We start from the raw sequence: 25,942 nt of genomic DNA on the forward strand, positions 1-25,942 counted from the left end.
AATATCACAATCGTCATCCCTACTACCAAACTAGGTCACCGCAACATAGAAGTGTATAAATTTACAAATGCCATCCATCAGTTTCCTACAAATCTTGGATGTATCATAATTAATCGATGATGTTATCATGCAGCCTCTCAAGCAAAGCCACAGCAGAATTTCATATATATTTGGAAGATCACATATGACCCTTTGCTGTGGCGAATTGTTCTGCCCTTGTATTAGTAGTAAGATCATTGCTTGCACAATATGCTCTTTACAAATTGGTACATATCTTCCTTAACATTGTTAATAGGGGTGTGCACAGGGCACTTTTAGTGTTTTAAGTTTTGGGTTTTAGGTTCTGATTAGCTTGAGGTTTTGGGTTCTGATTTGTATTGCCAAAACACTTGACGAAAGGTTTTGGTTCTGATTTAGGGTTTTGGGTTCTGATTTATTTTTAAAAAAGCATAAAAAGCGCTAAAATCCATTTTTTTGTTTTTTTTACACTCCGACGCTATTATTAACCTCAATAACATTCAATAACAATCATTTCCACTAATTTCCAGTCTATTCTGAACACCTCACACCTCACAATATTCTTTTTAGTCCAAAACGTTGCACCGAGGTAGCTTTCTGGACTGCGTAGTGGAGTGGGCCCGGTACCCAATTTGGTACCGGGGCCACAATATATCACCCTCAACGGGTCTGAATTCCACTGCACAGCTGCCTGCTCCTACATCCTCTGCAGCATATACAGGGTGTAGTTCGAGCGCGTCAGTACTTCTTGTTTTTGACGATGACAGGTCATTTTCATTAATTTTGGATTTGGCCCCAACACTGAATGTAGTTGATACGCATCTATCTGGACTGCGTAGTGTAGTGGCCCCGGTACCCAATTTGGTACCGGGGCCACAATATATCACCCTCAAGAGTTCTGAATTCCACTGCACAAATAAAAACAAAGAACATAGTATTAAAAATGGCAGTTCCCCTTTTTTGGAACTACACAAACAATGACCGTAGTAATAGAACTGGCAGTTCCTATTTTTTGGAACTACACAAACAATGACCGTAGTAATAGAACTGGCAGTTCCTATTTTTTGGAACTACACAAACAATGACCGTAGTAATAGAACTGGCAGTTTCTATTTTTTGGAACTACAGAAATAATGAACAGTATATAAATAAATAAATAGTAAATAGCAGTACCTATTATTTTTTGGTACAGCAGCAACAGTGAACGTAGTTTGACTTTTAAATAGCAGTACCTATTATTTTTTGGTACAGCAGCAACAGTGAACGTAGTTTGACTTTGAAATAGCAGTACCTAGTATTTTTTAACTAATTTTTTTATCTTTTTTTTTCAATAATTTTTTTTAATTTTTTTTATAACTTTTGAATAATTTATAAATGACAATGCCCTTAGCAGAACAGAGCACAGGACAAAAGCACCACTGTACTCAGCAGGACAGAGCACTGGAAAAAATAACCACTGGACTGATCAGCAGGACAGAGCACAGGACCAAGTAACCACTGGATATTAAGCAGGACAGAGTGACAGGACACAGGACACAGGACGGAGCACCACTAAAACTACAACCTCCCTCTTCAATGATCTGAGCCCGACTGAAGATGCCGGGCACGAGCGGGGAATTTATGCAATCCGAGTCTCACAAGATCCGACGCGAGACTCGGACGTCAGAGCCTCAGTTTCATTTTTTTTTGGCACCGGAAATACCGGAACAGTGCTCGGATCCCGTCGGATCCGCACTGTTCGGGTGGGCTCGGATTAAAGAAATCCGAGCCCGCTCATCCTTAATTGTTAATATGCATGTCTTGGTAAGTATGCAATAATCTATATACAATATACTTCCTTACCACTCGCACTAGCACTGCTACTTTTCTTGTACAATGTACATGGAAATGTGAGGCTATCTGAGCGTTTTTGCCTGTTTTCCACCATGTACATCTCAAAACACAGCAGTATTTCTATGTTAGCAGTTAAAACACATTTACTTAGATGCAACAATACCATTGAAATTTGGCTTGACAATGTTAGTTATAAATGTTTATATATGGTATTATCATCATCATCTATTTACATAGCGCCACTGATTCCCCAGCACTGTACAGAGAACTCATTCACATCAGTCCCTGCCCCATTGGAGCTTACAGTCTAAAGTCCTAAATACACACAGACAGACAGACAGAAAGAAAGAGACTAGGGCCAATTATGATAGCAGCCAATTAACCTACTAGTATGTTTTTGGAGTGTGGGAGGAAACCGGAGCACCCGGAAGAAACCCACGCAAAAAAAGGTAGGGACCAGGCCAGTGATATGTCATGTTCACAAGTCACAATCACAGATAGAAGCATCATCAAACACTTTCCAGAAGCAAAATACTAGAAGAATAAGTATAGGCCCTTTTTAAAAGTATATATATATATATATATATATATATATATATATATATATATATAGCATCTGTTGACACTTGCCTGCAGACTTCTGTATGCTCTATTCACTGCAATTAGCCTAATTCTCCAGAGAATGTAAATGATTTGGTGAATATCAGGAAAATCTAGACAATTTGCTGAAATTCATCCCTCTCTAGTTATGGGAAGCACCGTGGCCTAGTGGTTAGCATTTCTGCCTCACAGCACTGGGGTCATGAGTTCGATTCCCGGCCATGGCCTTATCTGTGTGGAGTTTGTATGTTCTCCCTGTGTTTGCGTGGGTTTCCTCCGGGTGCTCCGGTTTCCTCCCACACTCCAAAAACATACAGGTAGGTTAATGGGCTGCTACCAAAATTGATCCTAGTCTCTCCATCTCTCTCTGTCTGTCTGTGTGTTAGTATGTGTCTATATTAGGGAATTTAGACTGTAAGCTCCAATGGGGCAGGGACTGATGTGAATGAGTTCTCTGTACAGCGCTGCGGAATTAGTGGCGCTATATAAATAAATGATGATGATGATGATGATGATGACAATTTGCTGAAATTCATCCCTCTCTAGTTAACGTACAGATCATTGTGATTACCTGATATGATTTCTTCATACATCACTTTCCACATGTAACTATTATAATAGTTATCCTTTCATTACACAGCACAAATATATTCCACACCTCTGTATGACTAGGGAGACCAATTAAACATGAAAGAACATGAATAAATAGATGATGATGATTCAATGGAATAGAAGGTGGAAGGTTTCTGATCACTAAAAGTTAAAATCTACTGGAGAAGGTTGGTATGAAACTGAAATCACAAGTGTTTCTAAAATGCAGTATAGTGTTATCTTCTACACATAATAAGATGCTGTGTGCAGAAAAATGGAAATGTGCTCAGATAAATCATTCTGTAGAAAATAAATAGTCAATCGTTTACTTTGTATATATTGGGAACAAAACAGCTTCACATAGAGTATAACTCTCGAGGCAATGGTAAAATTTAACATTTTAAATTAAAATTCAATGTTCGATAAAATGCACATGCTCTCCAGGGAACTAATACTGCTGAGATGTTCACTTGAGCCTTGATAGCCAATACATGCTAATGTTAGTTCTGCTATAAAAGCTGCAGTCCTCAGTCCTCCAGTAGAGCAGATGCTCTATAAAGTTCACCTGTGACTTATTACACAATCATCCATGAGCTGTAGGCTGGGCAGGATCCTGTTGACATAGCTAAGCTGAAACCAGTAAAAAAAAAAATGTGCTGAACAGAAACACAAGTAGATGTAACAGATGATAAAAGCAAACACTCTTAAAAGTGGTTTTGTATCTCACCACCTCAAAGATTTATGCTCTGGGGAGCATTTATGAACCGAAAAAAATGTGGCCCAACAGTACATTTCATTAAACTCTAACTTGCCTATTTGTCTGCTTAGATAGATGCACACTTTTGTCTTCCAAACTTTTGAGAGATTGTGGGTCCTAATGAAAATGGTCATGGTGGATAGCCTGCTTTTGGATCACCCGCTATTGGATCACCCCTTTATGAATTGCACGTTTTAAAATTTTCTCCTTAAATGTTGCTTGGTCAAGCCTCATGACTGTAAAGGGCCATCAGGTCTGTTTTTATTACACATTTGCTTATTTGACTGTTTTTGTTTCATTGTGCCTATAAGTGATAAGTGATAATTGAAAGCACTGTTAAAGACCGCATCTCCACCACTTCCCCTTGTAGGTGACCTTTGCTTCCACCTGTTGACATAGAAATGTGCATTTTCCATTTCTTGAGTCCCATGTAAAACAAAATCTTTTTTTATTTTGTCCAAGTGGGGGCAATGCTCAGACCATGATTGTGCCCATTGTGTATTTAGCAACAAGCTTCTTTATACATCCATCAGAAAATGCTAAATTGAAATTTTACCCTTGTAGACATCACAATCTTGATGCGCAGATTCCAGTGCAAATCTGCAAATTTGTGCAGAAATCGAGGAACAATGTCACAAACCGTAATTTGCAATGTTATCTCACATTTTGTAGCTTTGTATATGGGTTTTACTGTGCTAAAATTAGTTTGCATCTACTGAAATCCTTAGTAGAAAAAGTGTTTGCCAATGATTTGAGTGTAACATTACCAAGAACTATACTAGGAGGTGATTGTGTTGCTTGTTGAATTGCCTTTATATGTCCTTTCATGTCTCAGATCTATTTCTGAAAGCTTAAAAGCTTTGTTTCTGATATTACTACCGTATATACTCGAGTATAAGTCGACCCGAGTATAAGCCGAGGCACCTAATTTTACCTAAAAAAACTGGGAAAACTTATTGACTCGAGTATAAGCCTAGGGTGGGAAATGCAGCAGCTACTGGTAAACAGGAGACATATGTAAGTGATGGAGGGGAACTAATATCTTACAGTTTCTGGTGGATCCAGCAGGACATTGCAGATAGGTTGGGAAAATTGGAGTCTAATATCTCCCTGAATATGTTACCTAAACTAACATTTTAGTTCCTGTTTTTAGCAACCATTGCTACCAGTGCCTGAAATATGAGCAAATTGATGCTGTAGTGATTAAAACCCTGGTTGTGGCGGGCTACTAAAAGTTGCTGCACCTTACCAGAATCATGGAGTTTTCCTCCCTCGGGGTCTTCTCCACTGCGCTGTTGGGATCGCTAGATTTTTATAATGAGTGTCCACAATTAAGGGTCCAATGTGCAAATAGGCTGCAAGTCAAAGCCCCAGTTCCATGTCTCCTCATTGCGCCAGTTAATGCCAATTACATTTGATGCTATTGTTGCTGAGACCTCCTCCGCAGTGGAACGCATGTGCGTTCCACAGACAGGAAGTTCGGCATTTGGAACGCAAGTTTGCGTTCCAAATGCCGAACTTCCTGTCAGTGGAACACACATACGTTCCACTGTGGAAGTTAAAAGCTGAGGGACGGGAGACAGGAGTTCACTCGTGTATAAGCCGAGGAGGGCTTTTTTCAGCACAAAAAATGTGCTGAAAAACTCGGCTTATACACGAGTATATACGGTACTTTTGTCCTACAGGCTGTAGGCTACAGCCAATTGAAAGAGTCATCTTATTGTGGGCTTATACATTAAGGGGGTGATTGGAGTTGAATGCTTGTGCATTTGCACTGTCTAAATATGCATTGGGAGTAGAATTGTTGCATTCAGCATGGACAAAACCTACAACAGTATTTTGAGCTACACATGTCAGACCAGAGGCAAATCTAGCAAGCTGTGGCCCCCAGTGCTGGGAAATGGGGAGGAGGGAACCGGGGTCCCTGACCCTCTGTTATCTGCCATACAGCGGGCCCCATTATCACCATGGGCCCCATTGCATGGCACCTGCCCCACCAATGGTAGTTCCGCCTCGCTATCAGACACTTACAGCCCTTTATGCTTGGAGAGGCAGGTCAGGGGTATTCATGTACAGTAAGGGGGTGCAGAATCAAGTTAAGTATTCCCTTTTGTGTCTTATTACAACTTTTGTGCCTTTGAAATATGATCCTTACTGGGTGCAAATTCTGTGCCTGCACAAGACTGGTTCAGTTGAATTGACAATGGTCATTTGCTCTGGACGCATCTATATGCTAGATGTAAGATTGTATTCTAAGTGTGTAATATAAATGCACAAGAGGAAGCATAAGTGTGAAGATGCATGCTGCGTAGATGCAAAATACCATATTTTATGTTCTGCTCTAATTTACACCTATATGTACCTATAGTGGCTCGAAGTTGAAAAATCAGGAAATATTAGTGTTATAAACTGATATTTTTGCATGGATGGACTGAAAGGTAGATCTCGGTACAATCCTACTATGGAGTGTTCTTGATATCCAGCTTTTCAATTCTTAACTTTTATTTTACAATTATTTAACTTACATGTGGCTGGGTCTAAACCCAGAATAAAAATCTAAACTCTTTGGTACTTTTTTTCATACTACTCCCACTATTACGAAGTTGTTGCCAGATTCAGACTGAGAGGCACCATAACTGAACACACTTAAAAACAGATTAAAAACTAATCTGTTCATTAAAGCCTTTGAGTGCAATTAAGGACATCCAAGAACATTTAATTGTATATAGATTTTATACTACAATGACCTAATCAAGTATTCATTATATAATGTTCTGTTCTGTACAGCACTAATTCCGAAAAATAAACTTTAGATACGTGCAACTCAATCTACGGTGTTAGCAAACGGTCGCATCAAGCTATGCTTCAAACAGTAAGCTTTAGACTCAATGCTACTGAAATAAAGGTACATCAGTCATAATCTTCCTTTTGATAATAAGTTTTGTTTACATAAAACAATTAAATAAATCTATAAAACCCCTGACCCCCACAGCCTAGACACAGTATGACAGGGGGACTCTAAGGTGTGAGTCTCCCTGTGACCAGTCCTTCCTGGCATAGCCTAGTGCTGACTGCTGCATTTACGGGAGAAACCTACGCTTTTTATCCCTACACATTAACAATAGTCAACTTGGCTTATAAGCACTGGTGCTGGTAATTTTTTTGGAGGGCGCTGCAGGGTTTTTTTATATCATTTTTTTTCTATAATAGTAAAGATACATGCTGATGGTCAGCAGCAGCACACATGTTTAAACAAAGTTTTGTGAGCTGCAAGTTGTATTCCTCCTAAGAGACATATCTGTAGATGTGTCCCATTCCAAATTGGCCTCATCTCCAGAGGCGTTCCACACTTAACCATACTTGGGGGCAGGTGGGCAAGGGGGAGGGGGCTCAATGATTTGCATCATTTTAGCCACACCCCCTTAATCATTTTAAACTATTACAACAGAGGGCGGAGTCACAAGGACATATGAATCACGTCACTAAGCTCCACCCCCCCACCCACTTTACTAACAAAGTGGATAGGATCCGGGAGGTTGCCCTGCTCTCCTGGGAGTCCGGGAGGACTGCCACGAATTCAGCAGTCTGCTGAACATTGCGGGAAAGTAGGCAACTATGCACTTAACCGACCCGCTTCTCTGCAAGTTGTGCTTAAATCAAACTAACACTTTTTTTTACTGTGCATGAAAATGGCAAAATGGTGAGGGTTTTTTTTCGCTTTGCACCCCACATGACAGGGTTAAGAAACGACAATAACACAGCTTGCGAATGCCCATATCTGCAAGGACTGGCCCAGTGGCCCTGTGAGTAATCCTCACTGCTCCAGGACAATATTATTTTGGTAAACTGCAGTGATAAGTGATTTTTTTTTTATTCCTGCAATAATTGTCAATTACAGAATCCACTTTCTTGTAAGAGTAAGGGACCTGTTGATAAACATTGACCATGCTAATATGACCTTGATGACTGTGGCATCGTTTTAAGCATAGCAGCCCTCTTGGTGAGACCCAGGAACAATTCGGCGACAGAGGTTGGTTATAAAAGTAATATTCTTTATTGATGTATTTCTATTCCTAGGCACGCAGCATAAACTAAATGAAATGAAATTGCCCCACATCAAAGCATACTTTCAGCCTTCTGTTGGAGTTAAAAGCATGTCACCTTTTATAGAAGATAATGTAGATTTCATTTCCTCTGTGATTACATTATAAATGAAATTGTTGATGAATATATTTTGGGAATTTGAAAACGTGTAACGCACTCAAGAGCAAAATATGGTTTGTTACTTAGGGGATTTACAGAACACAGTGATTGCTTTTGATGCTGAATTCACCACAGCTGTATGATTCATCACACATCAGATAAGGTTAACAAAACGACATGTTTATTTGCAATAGGGATGAGCGCGCTCGGATTTCTGAAATCCGAGCCCACCCGAACGTTGCGGATCCGAGTCGGATCCGAGACAGATCCGGGTATTGGCGCCAAATTCAAAAGTGAAACTGAGGCTCTGACTCATAATCCCGTTGTCGGATCTCGCGATACTCGGATCCTATAAATTCCCCGCTAGTCGCCGCCATCTTCACTCGGGCATTGATCAGGGTAGAGGGAGGGTGTGTTAGGTGGTCCTCTGTGCTGTTTAGTTCTGTGCTGTTTAGTTCTGTGCTGTTTAGTGCTGTGCTGTTTAGTGCTGTGCTGTTTAGTGCTGTGCTGTGCTGTGCTGTGCTGTGCTGTGTTCTGCAGTATCAGTCCAGTGGTGCTGTGTGCTGTGCTCTGTCCTTCTGAGGTCAGTGGTGCTGCTGGGTCCTGTGCTGTGTCCTGTTCAGTCCAGTGGTGCTGTGTCCTGTGCTCTGTGCTTCTAAGGGCATAGTTATTTCCCCAATATTCCCCTGTGTTTAAAAAAATAAAAAAAATTTTTTTTTATAAAATACCAAAAACTACTTTAATATTTTTTAATTACCACAAAATTTTCACAACCAATCCTGCAGTATAAGCCCATTGGTACTGCAATATTACCAAGTTCACACATTCAGCAGTAAAAGTCCAGTGGTACTGCAATATTACAAAGTTTACACATTCTGCAGTATCAGTCCAGTGGTGCTGTGTCCTGTGCTCTGTCCTGCTGAGTTCCGTAGTGCTGCTGGGTCCTGTGCCGTGTCCTGTTCAGTCCAGTGGTGCTGTGTCCTGTGCTCTGTGCTTCTAAGGGCATAGTTATTTCCCCATTATTCCCAAGTTTGTAAAAAATAAAAAAAAAGTAAAAAAAAAAAAAAAATTAAAAAAAAAAAATAATATATAATAATTATAACCAAATTTGCAAAACTAATCCAGCAGTATAAGTCCATTGGTACTGCAATATTACCAAGTTCACACATTCAGCAGTAAAAGTCCAGTGGTACTGCAATATTACAAAGTTTACACATTCTGCAGTATCAGTCCAGTGGTGCTGTGTCCTGTGCTCTGTCCTGCTGAGTTCCGTAGTGCTGCTGGGTCCTGTGCCGTGTCCTGTTCAGTCCAGTGGTGCTGTGTCCTGTGCTCTGTGCTTCTAAGGGCATAGTTATTTCCCCATTATTCCCAAGTTTGTAAAAAATAAAAAAAAAGTAAAAAAAAATTAAAAATTAAAAAAAAAAAATAAATATATAATAATTATAACCAAATTTGCAAAACCAATCCAGCATTATAAGTCCATTGGTACTGCAATATTACCAAGTTCACACATTCTGCAGTATCTTGTGCTACATATAATGGAGACCAAAAATTTGGAGGATAAAGTAGGGAAAGATCAAGACCCACTTCCTCCTAATGCTGAAGCTGCTGCCACTAGTCATGACATAGACGATGAAATGCCATCAACGTCGTCTGGCAAGCACGATGCCCAATCTCCTAGTACAGGGCATGTAAAATCCAAAAAGCCCAAGTTCTCAAAAAACAGCAAAAAAAGAAACTTAAAATCATCTGAGGAGAAACGTAAAGTTGGCAATATGCCAATTACGACAAGTAGTGGCAAGGAACGGCTTAGGCCCTGTCCCGTGTTCATGACTAGTGGTCCAACTTCACCCAAGGATCAAAGCCCTCCTCCCCCCCCCTACAAAAAATTTAAGAGAGTTATGCTGTCAGCAACAACAACAAAACAGCAAAGAACTCTGCCTTCTAAACAGATGACATCACAAATCCCCAAGGCGAGTCCAAGGGTGTTGTTGGTTGTGAACCCTGACCTTCCCATCACTGTACGGGAAGAGGTGACTCCATCCAGCATTTGCAGCACGCCCTCTGCATATGCTGGAAGGATCACCCACAGTCCAGTTACAGATTTGGCTAATGAAGGTGTGAATGTTGTGCACTGGGAGGAGGATATTGATGTAGCTGGCGCTGAGGAGGATGTTGATGATTATGATGCAGACAGATACCAAATTGCATTTCTCAATTTCTATTTATATTCTAGATTATATAACGGCTGAAAAGTTTTCTGTTTTACTCCTAGTGGAGAGGGGATCTGATGCAGACAGATACCAAACTGCCTTTGTCCATTTCTTTGTATATTTGAATTGCTAGTTCTACAGTCTATGCAGGCTGCTTTATTTATATTCAACTACAAGTGTAGGGCGGGGGGGGGGGGGCATAGATAGCCACCAAAGTAACGTGGTCCATTTAATTTCACTTTCTAGCTCCACAGTCTGTGCAGCCTGCTTTTTTTTATCTTCAAAGTATTTATATTTACAAGCCTTGCAATCTAAATTAACTAGAGGTAGTGACGTGGTAGAACTCCAAAAGGCAGTTTGGAAGCCCCTGTACAAACTGGCTCTATTTTTTAACTGAGTTGTCCCCCCTCCAGTGTGTACTCGGAAAGAGTTTTTAGTGCAGCGGGGAACCTGGTCAGTGAGCGGCGAAGGAGGTTGCTTCCTCACAACGTTGAAAAAATGATGTTTATAAAAATGAATAATCAATTCCTCAATGAAGTACAGCACTGCCCTCCAGACAGTACAGAGGGACTGTGGTTGTGGAGTCCAGCGGGGACGAATTGATAATGTGTGAGGAGGAGGAAGTACACACTGTAGGGGGAGAGGAATCAGAGGTTGAGGATAAGGACGACATCTTTCCTCAGTAGAGCCTGTTTAGTTTGTACAGGGAGAGATGAATTGTTTTATTGGTGTGGGGGCCCAAACAAACCAATCATTTCAGCCACAGTTGTTTGGTAGGCCCTGTCGCTGAAATGATTGGTTTGTTAAAGTGTGCATGTCCTATTTCAACAACATAAGGGTGGGTGGGAGGGCCCAAGGACAATTCCATCTTGCACCTTTTTTTTTGGCATTATGTGACCATTCAACAGTCGTTTGCCATGTTCAAAAAGTAAAAGAAAATGCCAACAAATTCAATAAATTAAATCAAAAGTTAAATGCCCTGTCATTATTTAAAACAAGAGGTTTTGACGTGCTAGAATTAGTGTAGTGTTAAGATGTTATAAACACTACACTTGGAAATTGGAGGAGGTAATGTGGCCCCGGTATCAAATTGGGTACCGGGGCCACCCCACTATGCAGTCCAGATACTTGTTTGGTGGAATTCCGACACGTGGAGGGTTTTTAAATTATATTGTGGCCTTGGTACCAAATTGTGTACCGGGGCCACCACACTACGCAGTCAAGATACTTGTTTGGTGGAATTCAGACCAGTTGAGGGTTTTATTATTATATTGTGTGGACCACTCTATCTATACCACACTACAACTCTATACCACTCTATTTCCTACTTTAATTCTATTTAATTCTATTTCCTACTTTAATTCTATTACTAATTAATTACCATAAAGAGGAACCAAAAAAACCAATTTTACCAAAAGTATAATATGACTTAGACTTACAAACACTACACTTGAAAGATCGTGCCTTTAAATGAAAAAGTCAGTCTTCATTGCACGACTATGTGCAAGTGCAACAGGGACATTTTTTTGGGTTTACAAAGTCAAACAATAACACTACGACCCTGTCTGTCTGGGGTCTGTCAATGACGAATTGTCTGGAGCATGTTTTGAGGAGGTATTGTGGCCCCGGTATCAAATTGGGTACCGGGGCCACCCCACTATGCAGTCCAGATACTTGTTTGGTGGAATTCCGACACGTGGAGGGTTTTTAAATTATATTGTGGCCTCGGTACCAAATTGTGTACCGGGGCCACCACACTACGCAGTCAAGATACTTGTTTGGTGGAATTCAGACCAGTTGAGGGTTTTATTATTATATTGTGTGGACCACTCTATCTATACCACACTACAACTCTATACCACTCTATTTCCTACTTTAATTCTATTTAATTCTATTTCCTACTTTAATTCTATTACTAATTAATTAACATAAAGAGGAACAAAAAAAACCAATTTTACCAAAAGTATAATATGACTTAGACTTACAAACACTACACTTGAAAGATCGTGCCTTTAAATGAAAAAGTAAGTCTTCATTGCACGACTATGTGCAACAGGGACAGTTTTTTTCTTTACAAAGTCAACTAATAACACTTGGACCCTGTCTGTCTTTAACATACTTAATGGGATCTCAATGACGAATTGTCTGTAGCATGTTTGGAGGAGGTATTGTGGCCCCGGTATCAAGTTGGGTACCGGGGCCACCCCACTACGCAGTCCAGATACTTGTTTGGTGGAATTCTGACACGTGGAGGGTGTATTTATTTTATTGTGGCCCCGGTATCAAGTTGGGTACCGGGGCCACCCCACTACGCAGTCCAGATACTTGTTTGGTGGAATTCTGACACGTGGAGGGTGTATTTATTTTATTGTGGCCCCGGTATCAAGTTGGGTACCGGGGCCACCCCACTACGCAGTCCAGATACTTGTTTGGTGGAATTCTGACACGTGGAGGGTGTATTTATTTTATTGTGGCCCCGGTATCAAGTTGGGTACCGGGGCCACCCCACTACGCAGTCCAGATACTTGTTTGGTGGAATTCTGACACGTGGAGGGTGTATTTATTTTATTGTGGCCCCGGTACCAAATTGTGTACCGGGGCCACCACACTACGCAGTCAAGATAGATAGATGCGTATCATAGATAAAGTACATTCAGTGGTGTGGGGCAAATTGAAAAATATTCAAAATGCACTGACATTATCAAAAACAAGAGGTTGTCACACGCTAAAACTCCAACATGTATATGATGGAGAGGATGGAGGAGCAGCCGTATGTGTAGTGTAATGCAGACCTGTTGAAGGTTTTTTATATATTTTATTGTGGTGCCCAGTGCCCACTCCTCTACGCAGTCCAGGTACATTTATTGGTGCGATTCATAAAAGTTCAGGGTTTTTAATATATTGTGGTGACCCACTCCTCTACGCAGTCCAGGTACATTTATTGGTGCGATTCATAAAAGTTCAGGGTTTTTAAGATATTGTGGTGACCCACTCCTCTACGCAGTCCAGGTACATTTATTGGTGCGATTCATAAAAGTTCAGGGTTTTTAATATATTGTGGTGACCCACTCCTCTACGCAGTCCAGGTACATTTATTGGTGCGATTCATAAAAGTTCAGGGTTTTTAAGATATTGTGGTGACCCACTCCTCTACGCAGTCCAGGTACATTTATTGGTGCGATTCATAAAAGTTCAGGGTTTTTAATATATTGTGGTGACCCACTCCTCTACGCAGTCCAGGTACAATTATTGGTGCGAATCATAAAAGTTCAGGGTTTTTAATATATATTGTGGTGACCCACTCCTCTACGCAGTCCAGAAAGATACCTTGTTGCAACGTTTTGGACTAATAACTATATTGTGAGGTGTTCAGAATACACTGTAAATTAGTGGAAATGCTTGTTATTGAATGTTATTGAGGTTAATAATAGCCTAGGAGTGAAAATAAGCCCAAAAACTTGATTTTTAAACTTTTTATGTTTTTTTCAAAAAAAATCCGAATCCAATACCTTAAATCCGAACCGAGACCTTTCGTCAAGTGTTTTGCGAGACAAATCCGAACCTCAAAAATAACGAAAATCCGGATCCAAAACACAAAACACGAGACCTCAAAAGTCGCCGGTGCACATCCCTAATTTGCAATACGTTTTTTTTTCAATTTATAGAATGATCTATGTAATTATACAACATATAGGTATTGCTATACATTAATAGAAAATACATGTCTGGTTACAACTGCTATTTAACAGATGAGACAGTTCCTCATAATGCTAACTGTAAGCTAACAAACATACAATGAAATGTACAATAAATATGAAAGATGAGACACACTTGCTGTACACGCACGATCCAATGTGATCGAATTGAGACTTATAAAAATATCCAAATTGGCTGAACAAATGTGCATGTGTGTCCAGCATTAAGTGTGTCATCATACAACAGAGGAACATTGGGAGCTACAGTACAGTACAGTACTACAGCAAACTGAGGACTCAATGGAGTCTTGACTTTTACAGAGAAGAAAGAAACGGCTTTTTACTGGTCATAGTTTTATTTTCTAACAGATACATCTTATAATTCATGTATTTAAAAAATATAAATAGTGCCTTACTGTCCTTTCCATTAATATGGTATTACTATAATGTCGATATGTTGCCCACCTCTATTATAATCCGCTAGTATGTGCTCTACCAGTAACTAAGTTATTGCCAGATGTTTTCTGTGTTATACTTTGGCGATACTGTACTGGGATACTGCATGTCTTTTCATACTCAGAGGCACTGGACCTGATTAATTAAGGAAAGGAAAGCAAAAAAAAATAGTAACTTTGCACCTTGGCAAAACCATGTTGCTTTGTGATGACAGATTTATAGTTGAGGTAAGGCATGTCCTAGAATAATGTTATATTTCAGTGTACAAATAAAGCTATTAAGTATTTGTGTGCTACATGAAAAAACAGCCAGTATTTATCTTATGTGCAAAATAATAAACTAATTTGCACCCCTTGAATGGTAACATGGTTTTGTACAGAAGAAAACGTACTCATTTTTTGCCTTACTTTACTTAATGAATCATGATCACTGTGTTCTGCTCTGTGAAATTATATAGGCCATACTTCTTGTAGTCAGTGTCAGGGTGCTGCCTGGGGGAGGTGGGCGTGCGATGAGTGGGGCTCAGCAAATCGTTTAATTTTGGCCCCATCCTGTAACGTAATGATGAAAATGTGTCATTTTACAGCGATGCGCGGGGTCAAATGCCGCAACATTTTGGATCTAATTCTGCCCACTTCACTAGGAAGGAAGTGGGCATATGCAGGAGGCTGACATTCCGGGAGAGTTGGCAAGTATGATATAGGTCTTCATGCATAAAATTTGCAAATGGGACCAAATCTAGTTACCAGCATGTGTCACTCAAAGTAGATATTGCAGGGAAAATATGGAATTTATATTAACTATTTAATAGGTGAGGAAGCCAACAATAACATACATTGTTCCTCGTAACCATGTGTGAAGTGTGAGTGTGGCTATTTTATGTTTGCAGCATTCGTATAATGTAGGGTCTAACTGACATTTCCATCAGTCTGCTCGTGGCCTGTATCTGTCCAGTTCTGCTTCATGAAAAGTCTTTCATGACAAAAGCAAGGGCAGTTATCCCATCAGTTGTGCTTCGTTCATGGGTACTTGCATTCCTCTCACTAACATTTCTCTAACATTGACAGGCAGCTGTGCTGGAGAATGTGATCTTTAAGGAGAGAAAGGGATTAATTTGCCAAGGAGAAAGCTCATTGACACCTTAACTGTGCATGTGGGGAATTCTCTGCATGAGAGAAAATAGGTGATGAAAATGAAGACTTAACCATTTGCTGAATAGCCATAGCAATATACTGAGATATTAGGAAGAGGCACACATTGTCAGACCAGTAGAATGGTTGGGGTGTATATGGTCAGCCAATAAGAGGAAGACTGTGACAGTGTGAGCTAAGAGGTTTATAAGAGGCATTAGAAATAATTAAGATGCATCATTATTAGTAAATACAATATCAATGAGTTAGCTGTAACTCATTTACAATTATTTACTTTCACTAAGGATAAATATCCTTTGCACACATATTTTTATGATTTTAGGGGATGCAGGATTTTTTTTTCCTGCAGGGGGGAGTTGACCCTGGGGGAGGGGTTGTCACGAGTGTGAGAAGGCCAGGGGGGAAGCGGGTGCAGGAAGAGGTGTGAGAGAGCCAGGGGGAAAGGGGTGCAGGAAGAGGGGTGAGAGAGCAAGGGGGAAGGGGGAGCTGGGAGAGGTGTGAGAGCCAGGGGAAAGGGGGAGCAGGAAGAGGTGTGAGAGAGAGCCAAGGAGGTAGTGGGTGCAGAAAGAGGGGTAAGAGAGCAAGGGGGGAGGGGGTGAAGGAAGAGGTGTTTGATAGTCAGGGGTGAAGGGGGAGCAGGAAGAGGTGTGAGAGAGAGCCAGGGGGAAGGGGTGCAGGAAGAGGTGTGAGAGAGCCAGGGGGGTAGGGGATGTAGGATTTGTTTTTCCTGCAGAGGGAAGTTGATCACGGGGGGGTGTCACGAGTGTGAGAGGGCCAGGGGGAAGGGGGTGCAGGAAGAGGTGTGAGAGAGCCAGGGGGAAGGGGGTGCAGGAAGATGGGTGAGAGAGCCAGGGGGAAAGGGTGGAGAAAGGGGTGTGAGGGAGCCAGGGGGAAGGGGGTGCAGGAAGAGGTGTAAGAGAGCCAGAGGGGTAGGGGATGCAGGATTTTTTTTCCCTGCAGGGGGGAGTTGACCCCAGGGGGGGTTGTCACGAGTGTGAGAAGACCAGGGGGGTAGGGGGTGCATGAAGAGGGGTGAGAGAGCCAGGGAGGTAGGGGGTGCAGAAAGAGGGGTGAGAGAGCAAGTGGGAGAGGGTGCAGGAAGAGGTGTGAGAGAGCCAGGGGGGAAGGGGGTGCAGGAAGAAGTGTGAGAGAAGCAGGGGTAGGGGGTGCATATAGATGGGTGAGAGAGCCAGGTGGGATGGGGGTGCAGGAAGAGCTGTTAGAGAGCCAGGGGTAGGAGGTGCAGGATTTTCTTTTTCCTGAGGAGGGAAGGGGATTATGGGGGGGGGGTGTTGTCACGAGTGTGAGAGGGCCAGGGGGGAAGGGGGTGCAGGAAAATGTGTGAGAGAGCCAAGTGGTAGGGGGTGCAGCAAACTGGTGGGAGAGCAGGGGAAACACTGCTTGTTATAAATTTTATCTGTGATTGTGTCAATATATCTATTTTTGTTTGCGTTGTAAATGGTGTATTAAGCTGCTCCTGGGTCTCACACTCTGAGTATCTGATATGCTGTACCAATTTTTAATTGTGAATGAGTTTTTGTCTGGACACTACTAATGATTTGGGGGGCACTACTATGGCATAATATGATTTGAGGGCACTATTGTTACATAATATGATTTAAGGGCACTACTGCATGTTATATGATTTGGGGGCATTACTGCTTGGCCAAATATGAAGTGATGGCAATACTATGTGGCATAATATGACCTGGGGGCACTACGATGTGGCATAATATGAACTGGTGGCCAAAGGCAAGTCTCTCATTGTTGAATATGACGGGGGCCCAAAGAATTTGCTGTACCGGGACCCAAAATTCCTCTAGTTGGCCCTGCCTGTGAGTCAAGGTGGTAGACGTGTCCAGGTAAATAATCTAAATGTTTCCTATCTAATCAAAGATTAATCACTGTTGGAGATACTTGTGGTTTCTTTCTTCATATGAGCCGCCACAGCGGTAAGAAGATTTATACATTGGGGCCTTATTACATCTATTATCGCATTCTATGAGCATAATCTACCCATTGGTGACTTACCTTTGTATAGAATCTCTTTAACGACCATAAGAATTCAAGTCTATATAGACATTTCAGCGGAGTTTCAACACAACTCTCCGTATATGTGTTAAAGATATATTCATTTCTACTTTGATACAATTGGTCAGAATACACTAGCAAGGTTGCAATATCTGGATCATAACAGAACTAAACTTTATAGTCATCTATTCCTGGAATGTGACATAAGTGGATTTACAGACAGGCATCTCTATCATTGCACAATCAATGTGATGCATAATATGCCTTATATGATTGCTCAACTATCTCTCAGGGGTTTATTTTTGTAGATCTTTTTTAAGGTCTATATGTGCCATTTTACAATGCTGTAATGTATTATATATCATGCATGAAGATAAGTTCATTATTTTATAATTTTATGTCTAATATGTGAAAAGTATATTTACTTGTTTAGTATATATATTTGCCTATATAGGTTTATTAAATACATATATATCTATCGGTGATTCTGCGCAATTCATTTGTCTGCTCTATTATATTTGTTTATAGAGACCTAACACTGTCTCTTTTTATGAACTGCTGCACCTGATACTGAATTTATATTATCTTCATTAGATTTTTTAGCATATATTAGCGCCAGAGATTTGGGTTATCCTAGATGGGGGATCAACATGTACAAAGTTATTTCCTTTCAGTCACTTACAGATTCTGCTATACATTTATACAGTATAAATAGATAACCATATAAGCTTAGATACACATAATACATTACATGGATAATGATACATCTATAAGGAATGACATGATATAAAACAGTTTAACATATAAGATACAATACATTACTAGGGATGTTCATTGACCACCATGTTTTGAATTTGGTTTTGGATCTGTATTAGCTTTGTTTTTTGGTTTTGGTTGTGGCAAAACCACCCTCAAGTGTTTTGATTTGTTGTTTTTTTTGTTCCTACATTATTATTAACCTCAATAACACTAATTTCCAGTAATTTTCAGTCAATATTGACCACCTCACAGGTCACAATACTATTTTCATAAACCTTTGGCCAAAAACTGCAGCGAGCTGGCTGGATGCTAAGTGACAGAGCAACGATACAAACACATGGCAGTTCATAGCACATTTAGGAAACATTGTCACACAAAAGTGTCAGAAAAGGAAAGTGGTGCAAGATGGAATTGTCCTTGGGCCCTCCCACCCACCCTTATGTTGGATCTTATCAAGGACATGCACAATTTAGCAAACCAAGCACTTCAGCGACAAGGAGTGCCACTTTTATGGCTGAAGTGCTTGGTTTGTTTGGTCCCCCCACAAAACAAGCTAACAAAGGACTTAAGGCAGCTAAGCTATCAGTGCTGTAAATTAAATCTACAGTGGCAAGATGTTGTTGTAATCATATTCAGCCTCATACTCACCCTCATCACATATTAATTAATCCCTGCTTGAATCCACCATTACAGAAGTCTCTAACAAAAATGTAAAAAAATGCTTTTACCTTTTTAAAGAAAAAACACCTCTCTAATAAAGGTGAAAGTTTACTGTAGCAAAGCATAAAATTGCCAACATGCAATTATACCCAAAATAGCATTTCAGCATCAGCTATCTTCTTTCTCTCAGCTAGATCCCACCACCTGCAGTCTACACTTTCTTCATCTTCACCCTCATCCTCACTCTCATCAGTGTGAACATCATCCTCACACAATACTAATTCATCCCCGCTGGAATCCACCTTTGCAGAAGTCTCTGTACTTTGATGTAATTGCAGGTAAAGGCCTTTACAAAGAATTTGATAACAGGAACACAAGACCTCAATTAACTGTCTTAAACCAGCTGTATTAATTGTGTATATTGGACGCAGATCTAATACTTGCATAGTCACCATGGTGTCTGTGATAATCTTTGCACCTGGGTGACAGCTTTCATACATGCTACCTCTGGCAAAGGATTACTTAACAGTCAATTGTTTTAAACTACTAGTAGTCTTCTTCTTGGTCTGCTTCTGGGATGAAGATCCACCCCCAGCAGCAGCAGCATGCCTAACGTTCAAGAATTCTTGAGAAGAATCCTGGATAGGTGAGGAGTCATCTAGCCTTAGCTAATCTTTGCACCTGGGTGAGCTAACTGATGCTACTGCTTGTTGTTATTTTTTTAGCATAAGTTTCAGATTTTCCCAACAGCTTGCCATGAACTCGCTTCAAATGGCGTAACATGGATGACGTTCCTAGATGGTGAAGGTCCCTGTCTCTACTGACTGTGGCTTTACAAATGCTACAAATAGCTAGACAACTGTCGTCAGGATTGGGTAAAAATAATTCCACACCTAAGAGGTGGAATTTTTGGGCTTATGGCCAGGCAAGACAATGGCCTTCTTCTTATCAATGGCAAGAACTGCTTCCACCGGTTCAGGACTTACACAAACAATATCCTGCTCATCAACATCCTCATTAGCACTGTTGTCAGCTACATAAATATCTCCCTCATCCTGTTGCAAAAGCAAAGAGGTATCCTCAATTTGTGTATCACCAGCTACACTAACATGCTTACTGCTGACAACCTGTTTGAAAAACTAAGGGATGTCATTGCAACATGGCTTATCCTGCTTGGACTCTCCTCAGGATATGTGATTTTTGATAACGCCACCAATATTGTTAGAGAATTACAGCAAGGAGAATTCCTCACATTCCCTGTTTTTCTCACACAATCAACTTGGTGGTACAGAGCTTTTTAAAAAATGACAGTGACATGGAGGAGATGCAATCTGTGTCCTGAAACATTTCGGGTTATTTTCGGCGTTCTGCAACAGCATGTAGGAGATAGCAACAACTGTGAAAAGAACAGAATTCGAGGGGGAATGTACTTTAGTCCAGCACACTGGAGAATACTTTATGTGTTGTAGAAGGTGTTAAAACCACTCAAAGTAGACACCTGTGAAGTGAGTGCAGACACTATTAGCTTAAGTCAAGTGATTTCACTAATTAGACTTTTGGAAAAGTAGCTTGAGAAATTGAAGGAGGAGATGAAACAAAGCAATTCCGCTATGTCAGACTTGTAGATCAAGTAATTTATTTGCTTCACCAGGATCCAGGAGTTATCAACATCTTGAAATCGGATCACTACATTTTGGCGACTATGCTTGATCCTAGGTTTAAGAGCTATGTCTTGACTCTATTACTCACTGCTCTAGATCACAAGAGAGGCAATGAGCTCCTGGGGAGCAAGTTGACAGCTGAAGTGGTACCTGCCACGACGACATCTCATCTTTCAGTTTCTCGGGCTACTGCTCCAGTAGTGATGCAGATAAGTCAGCATAACAGTTTGACATTTGGTCTGGTCTAAAAGAGTTGCCCATAAATCATGACAGCTCTGCTGTAAAATGCACTAGAAATTACAGAAAGGAATGCCATTACCAGCAATTACATCAAAGTACAGAGACTTCTTTAATGGTGGATTCCATTGGGGATGAATTAGTATTGTGTAAGGATGATGAACACACTGATGAGGATGAGGGTGAGGATGATGACAGTGCAGATTGTAAGTGCTGGGATCTAGCAGGGAGAAGGGAGCTAGCTGATGCTGCTATGCTTGTTAATATTTTGGGTAGAATGGCATGGCAATTTTATGTTTTTCTACAGTAAACTTTCACTTTTATTAGAGATGTGATTTTTTTCTTTAAAAAGGTAAAAGCTTTTTAATTTTTACATTTTTGTTTCCTTCACTTAAAACCACTATGCACTTGAACATAGGCTATAGCAGATGCCGTTGAGGGATTAGTATCATCATGGCTGGTGCCAGCAGCTGCTTGGTGCTCCTGGTCATCTGTGGACTGATGTGAATCCATATTGATGGCACAGAGCAATGTGACTGGATACTGGAGAGTGACAAGAACACTGCTACCCCTGTTTCTGTGTGACCAATGCCACTGAGACTGGAGAGTGACAAGAACAATATGACTGAAGACTGGAGAATGACTAGAACACTGCTACCCCTGTTTCTGTGTGACCAATGGCACTGAGACTGGAGAGTGACAAGAACACTGTGACTGGAGACTGAAGAGTGACAAGAACACTACAACCACTATTTCTGTGTGACTAATGGCACTGAGACTGGAGAGTGACAAGAACAATGTCACTGGAGATTGGCGAATGACATGGTCATATCCACCCCACCTGATTTTGTATGAGCAATGGCACACAGCTATGTCACTGGAGACTGATAAGAAGAACACTACCGCCCCTCCTGTTTCTGTATGAGCAATGGCACTCAGCAATGTGACTGGAGAGTGACAAGGACACTACCACTCCTCCTGTTTCTGTATGAGCAATGGCACACAGCAATGTGACTGGAGTGTGACAAGGACACTGCCACCCGTCCTGTTTCTGTATGAGCAATGACACAGAGCAATGTCACTGGAGACTTATAAGAACACTACCACCCCTCCCGTTTCTGTATGAGCAATGCCACAGAGCAATGTCACTGGAGACTGATAAGAACACTGCCTTTCCTCCTGTTTCAGTGTGAAGTCTGCCAAGAACGCTGCTACTCCTTCTGTGTCTGTCTGTGAAATGGTGCCAGATCACCATGGAGGGCTGTACTTATAGAATCCAAAACTTGCGAGATCCGACAAAGCAATGATGACGTTTGATTCGTTTTCAATTCCGAGGGCGTGCAAAAGTAGCAGGCTCAGTAGTCGGATCTGTGATGTTCGGGTGGGCATCACTATACATTACCAATGCTCTTAATTCTGTGCTTATTTGATATATATTATGTGTGTATATTCTTTCCTCACATGTATTATTCGGTTTTATGAAGTAAATACATCTTTACAAAAATGGGCAGCATGCTCCCTCCTAAAATCCTCAAACAGCCCCAGTGTAAGACAGCCTGATTTGGATTCCACTATAAGAGTAACTGGGGTTTCTGCCATAGTGAATAGCCTAAAGTGGGAACTTTATCACCTATTTAGTCCCGCATTAAACCGAACGTATAGAGAACTACACACGCTATTTTTAAATAACCTTTATTTGAATAAACTCTCTAATATCAGTACCAAATATCCCCATAAAAAATTACCCACCCATTCACTATCAATAACTGTAACAAAATTATGAAAGCTAGGATTGCCCCAGACTGCTTTTCATGCCAGCCAATGACAAGTGTTTTCTCACAATGGCCACTTGTCATTGACAGACTGTGAATGGGAGTTTTGGGAGGAATCCCAACTGCTAGGAATTGCATATGATTTGCATGTGATCTTTTTATGTCCTTTTCCCAGCTTGGTACTTTCATATCCACGTTGCAATGTTGTTAAGGTTCATCTTAGTCCTTTCTTGACATCTGCAGGCAATAAGCATATCGTCATTGTTGGAGATGTGCCCTCTCTCTTATCCTACTAAGGGTCTGTCTGAAGTAGGTCCTCATCTGTCCATTTTCATATTGCCAGTGATAGCGTTTATATGCAGTTTATGTACCTTTCACTTCAGGCCGGCAAGGTCATGTCTGAGGGTTCGAGTCCCTCCCCTGCCCAGCCGACCACGAGATTGGGAGAGCACCTTTCACTTCAGTTGGTTCCTGGCTCCGCATTAGGTTGATTACTGGTTCCTGATCCCTGGTTCTGTACTTCAATTGGTTCTGGTTTCTTATTCTGTCTTCAGGATTAAGGTGATTTCTGTCATAGACTACTCGGTTTGGTTTTCAAAAATCTGCCTTGTCTGAGGGGCTCTGGGCCTGTCTCAGTAGTGCTGTGAGTACTCATCTGAGTACTCAACTGGTTTTGCTTTTTGGACTGTGCTACCATCAACTTGTCTGCATAATTACCTCAAGTGAACACCATTTATAGCAAAGACTGTTTGCTATTGTAAACCAACATCGGAGATAATTCTGCATTACCAGTGACTGTCAACTATGAGAGATTTTCTGCTACACTCTTCTCCAGATTTGTCTGCATATTCCTGTTTCCTTTTCAGTGTTACAGTTGTGCTTCAGCTATTAGTCTGCGTATAATTTTTCCCAGTTGAGAACTGTGACTCTGTCATTATTCCCTGTCTGCTGCTATTTTTCAATTAACCATCATAAACCACAACAAAAGCTCATTCTTCCTACCAGTGCATTCTTAACACCAACTAGATAATTTTGCAGCAGTCATTTGTAAGTAGTAGCAGGTCATTGTTATGGACATCTTTCAGTTATGGATCAAGAAATAAGAAATATTTTCTTTTAAATTAATGATCTGTTCAACAGGGGATTTGGGTACTGTTTTATTCAATTAAACCTTATTTTAGAATTGTGGATTTTTTTTTTTACGAAACACCCCTTTTCCAGTCTCCTCTTGTAATCTGTGTATGTATAAGTCATGGGTGTAAGATTTTCTTTCACCTCTCTTATTCAGAACAATGCCTCCACCTAAACCTTGTCACGTGGCTCCTCTTCTGGGGAGTGTTCACGACTAAGAACGCCAAAGGGAATCTTGGGAGACCCCTTGCCCACTACTATGACCATAAACAAGTAAAACACTTAGCATCAAACAATTCAACATACAGTAATAAAGGCAACCATTTTTTGATTATTCGAAAGCGAAACAGTTTGCATAGCAACTTTGATCATTTCCCTTGGAAGACTATGGTTACCTCCCACTTAGTACCTAGCTAGCTTGATTGCACAACATGTACTTCAACTGGAGCCTAAATACTAGACTCTACCCAAGGCAGTGGTTGGGCAATCACCCCCCAGCAGCAGCACAAGCCTATCTTTAAATTGCATCCAAGACCCCATTCAAAATGGGAAAAGGGTGAGGCCAATTGCAGTAGAATGGGGCCAACTAGGGCTAGCCAATCACAATGAAAGAGGGGTGTGATTATGCTAAATTGCCCCTCCCCCTAAAAATGTAGCCTAGGTCCACCCCTGTTCCAGGCTTATATTGCATTTTACTAAGAATAAAAAGAACATGGCTTGAATATGATTCTCCCTGCCTGTAGCGATCAGGATTTTATCTCTTTACACAGGTTATGCAATAAGTTCACAGTACTTTCCACAATTCTCATCATACTCAGGGACTGGCTGGGTTGAGGGCCTGGGGGTCAGGGGGGCATCTTTCCCTGGGCCGGTCCCATAGTGGGCTACCTTGGGCTGAGTTACTGGGCCATCTCCATTTTTTAACAGTAAAATGTTCCTTATATGCTGCTATGTTGAGTATTACTAAAACTTGCCAGCCCTCCCCTGGTAACACTGTACGACCCACAAACACTTTTAACATGTAAATGCACAATAATATTTTTAGCTCTTTTGTTTGTGTGTCTTGGTGACCTCACGGTATGCATATACCTAACCTAGACAGATAATCAGTGAGTTGGACACAGCCTTTACATAGCACCTGTGCCTTTGAATATGAATCACTTGACCACACTGTTTCCCACTCTGCTTGACCAAGCCAAGAGAGCTTTCTTTTGGTAACAAATATATTTTATTTAGGCTACTATATAGGGAACAGTAGGCCATTAATTCATTTATAGATATTATCATCTAGGTCATCTGAGTATAAAGGTCTAAATTATGTGTAGTTCATTTTAAATTTGTAGACATAATGGGGCTGTAGTATAAGATTTACTTTTTTTTTACTGTTTATTTTTAGTTAGGGAGCCCCTGGTTGGTTTAATAAGCCTCTCTTCTTAAACTGAATAAATTATAGCTGCTTCCATTAGAGCTTGCTAACATGGATTTAATAGTGCAAACAATAGAACCCTGATACAGGTCTCTCCTTCACTGTCATGAAACTCCTCCTCTGTGGGATTTACTGTCCACATAAGAAAGCAGCAACTAGTTTTTACTTTGGATCAGAGCGGTAACTTACAATTTTACTGCCCGGGGCGAGAATGAAAACTTCCGCACCCCCAAGCCTTCAATTTTAACCAAATGAGCCTAAAATATTCATAAACTGCACCCCCCTCTTCATTGCACCCTTTGCGGTCGCCCATCTCGCACAGCCCTAGATTTGGCCCTGCTTTGGATGCCATATGCTGCAAACAGGGTCCAAAAAACATATGTACATATGATCCTGGCACTTTCTCTGTATTACCTAGCTGTCTCAGAAGAAAGTGAACACCATTTCCTGCTCGCTGTTTTAAAATGCCAGGTTAGGGTTTAGTTGTGGTTAATAAATTTAAAACTAAATTTGCCCTTGCCTGATTCTTTATCTTCAAAAATCCTCAGTGATTTGTGTCACTTCAGATTGTTAAAGTGTTTCATGAAATGAACGTGCAATTATCAGTGAAATGAAAAAACTAAACACCTAGGTATGAGGATCAGCTCAGCAGCTGTATAGCGAATGCATAATTCATTTGACTACTCTCCCGGAATGTCCGGGAGACTCCTGAATTTTTGTGAGTTCTCCTGGACTCCCGAGAGAGCAG

The sequence above is a fragment of the Mixophyes fleayi genome, chromosome 1, assembly GCF_038048845.1.
Source record: "Mixophyes fleayi isolate aMixFle1 chromosome 1, aMixFle1.hap1, whole genome shotgun sequence".
In the NCBI taxonomy this organism is placed as follows: domain Eukaryota; kingdom Metazoa; phylum Chordata; class Amphibia; order Anura; family Limnodynastidae; genus Mixophyes; species Mixophyes fleayi.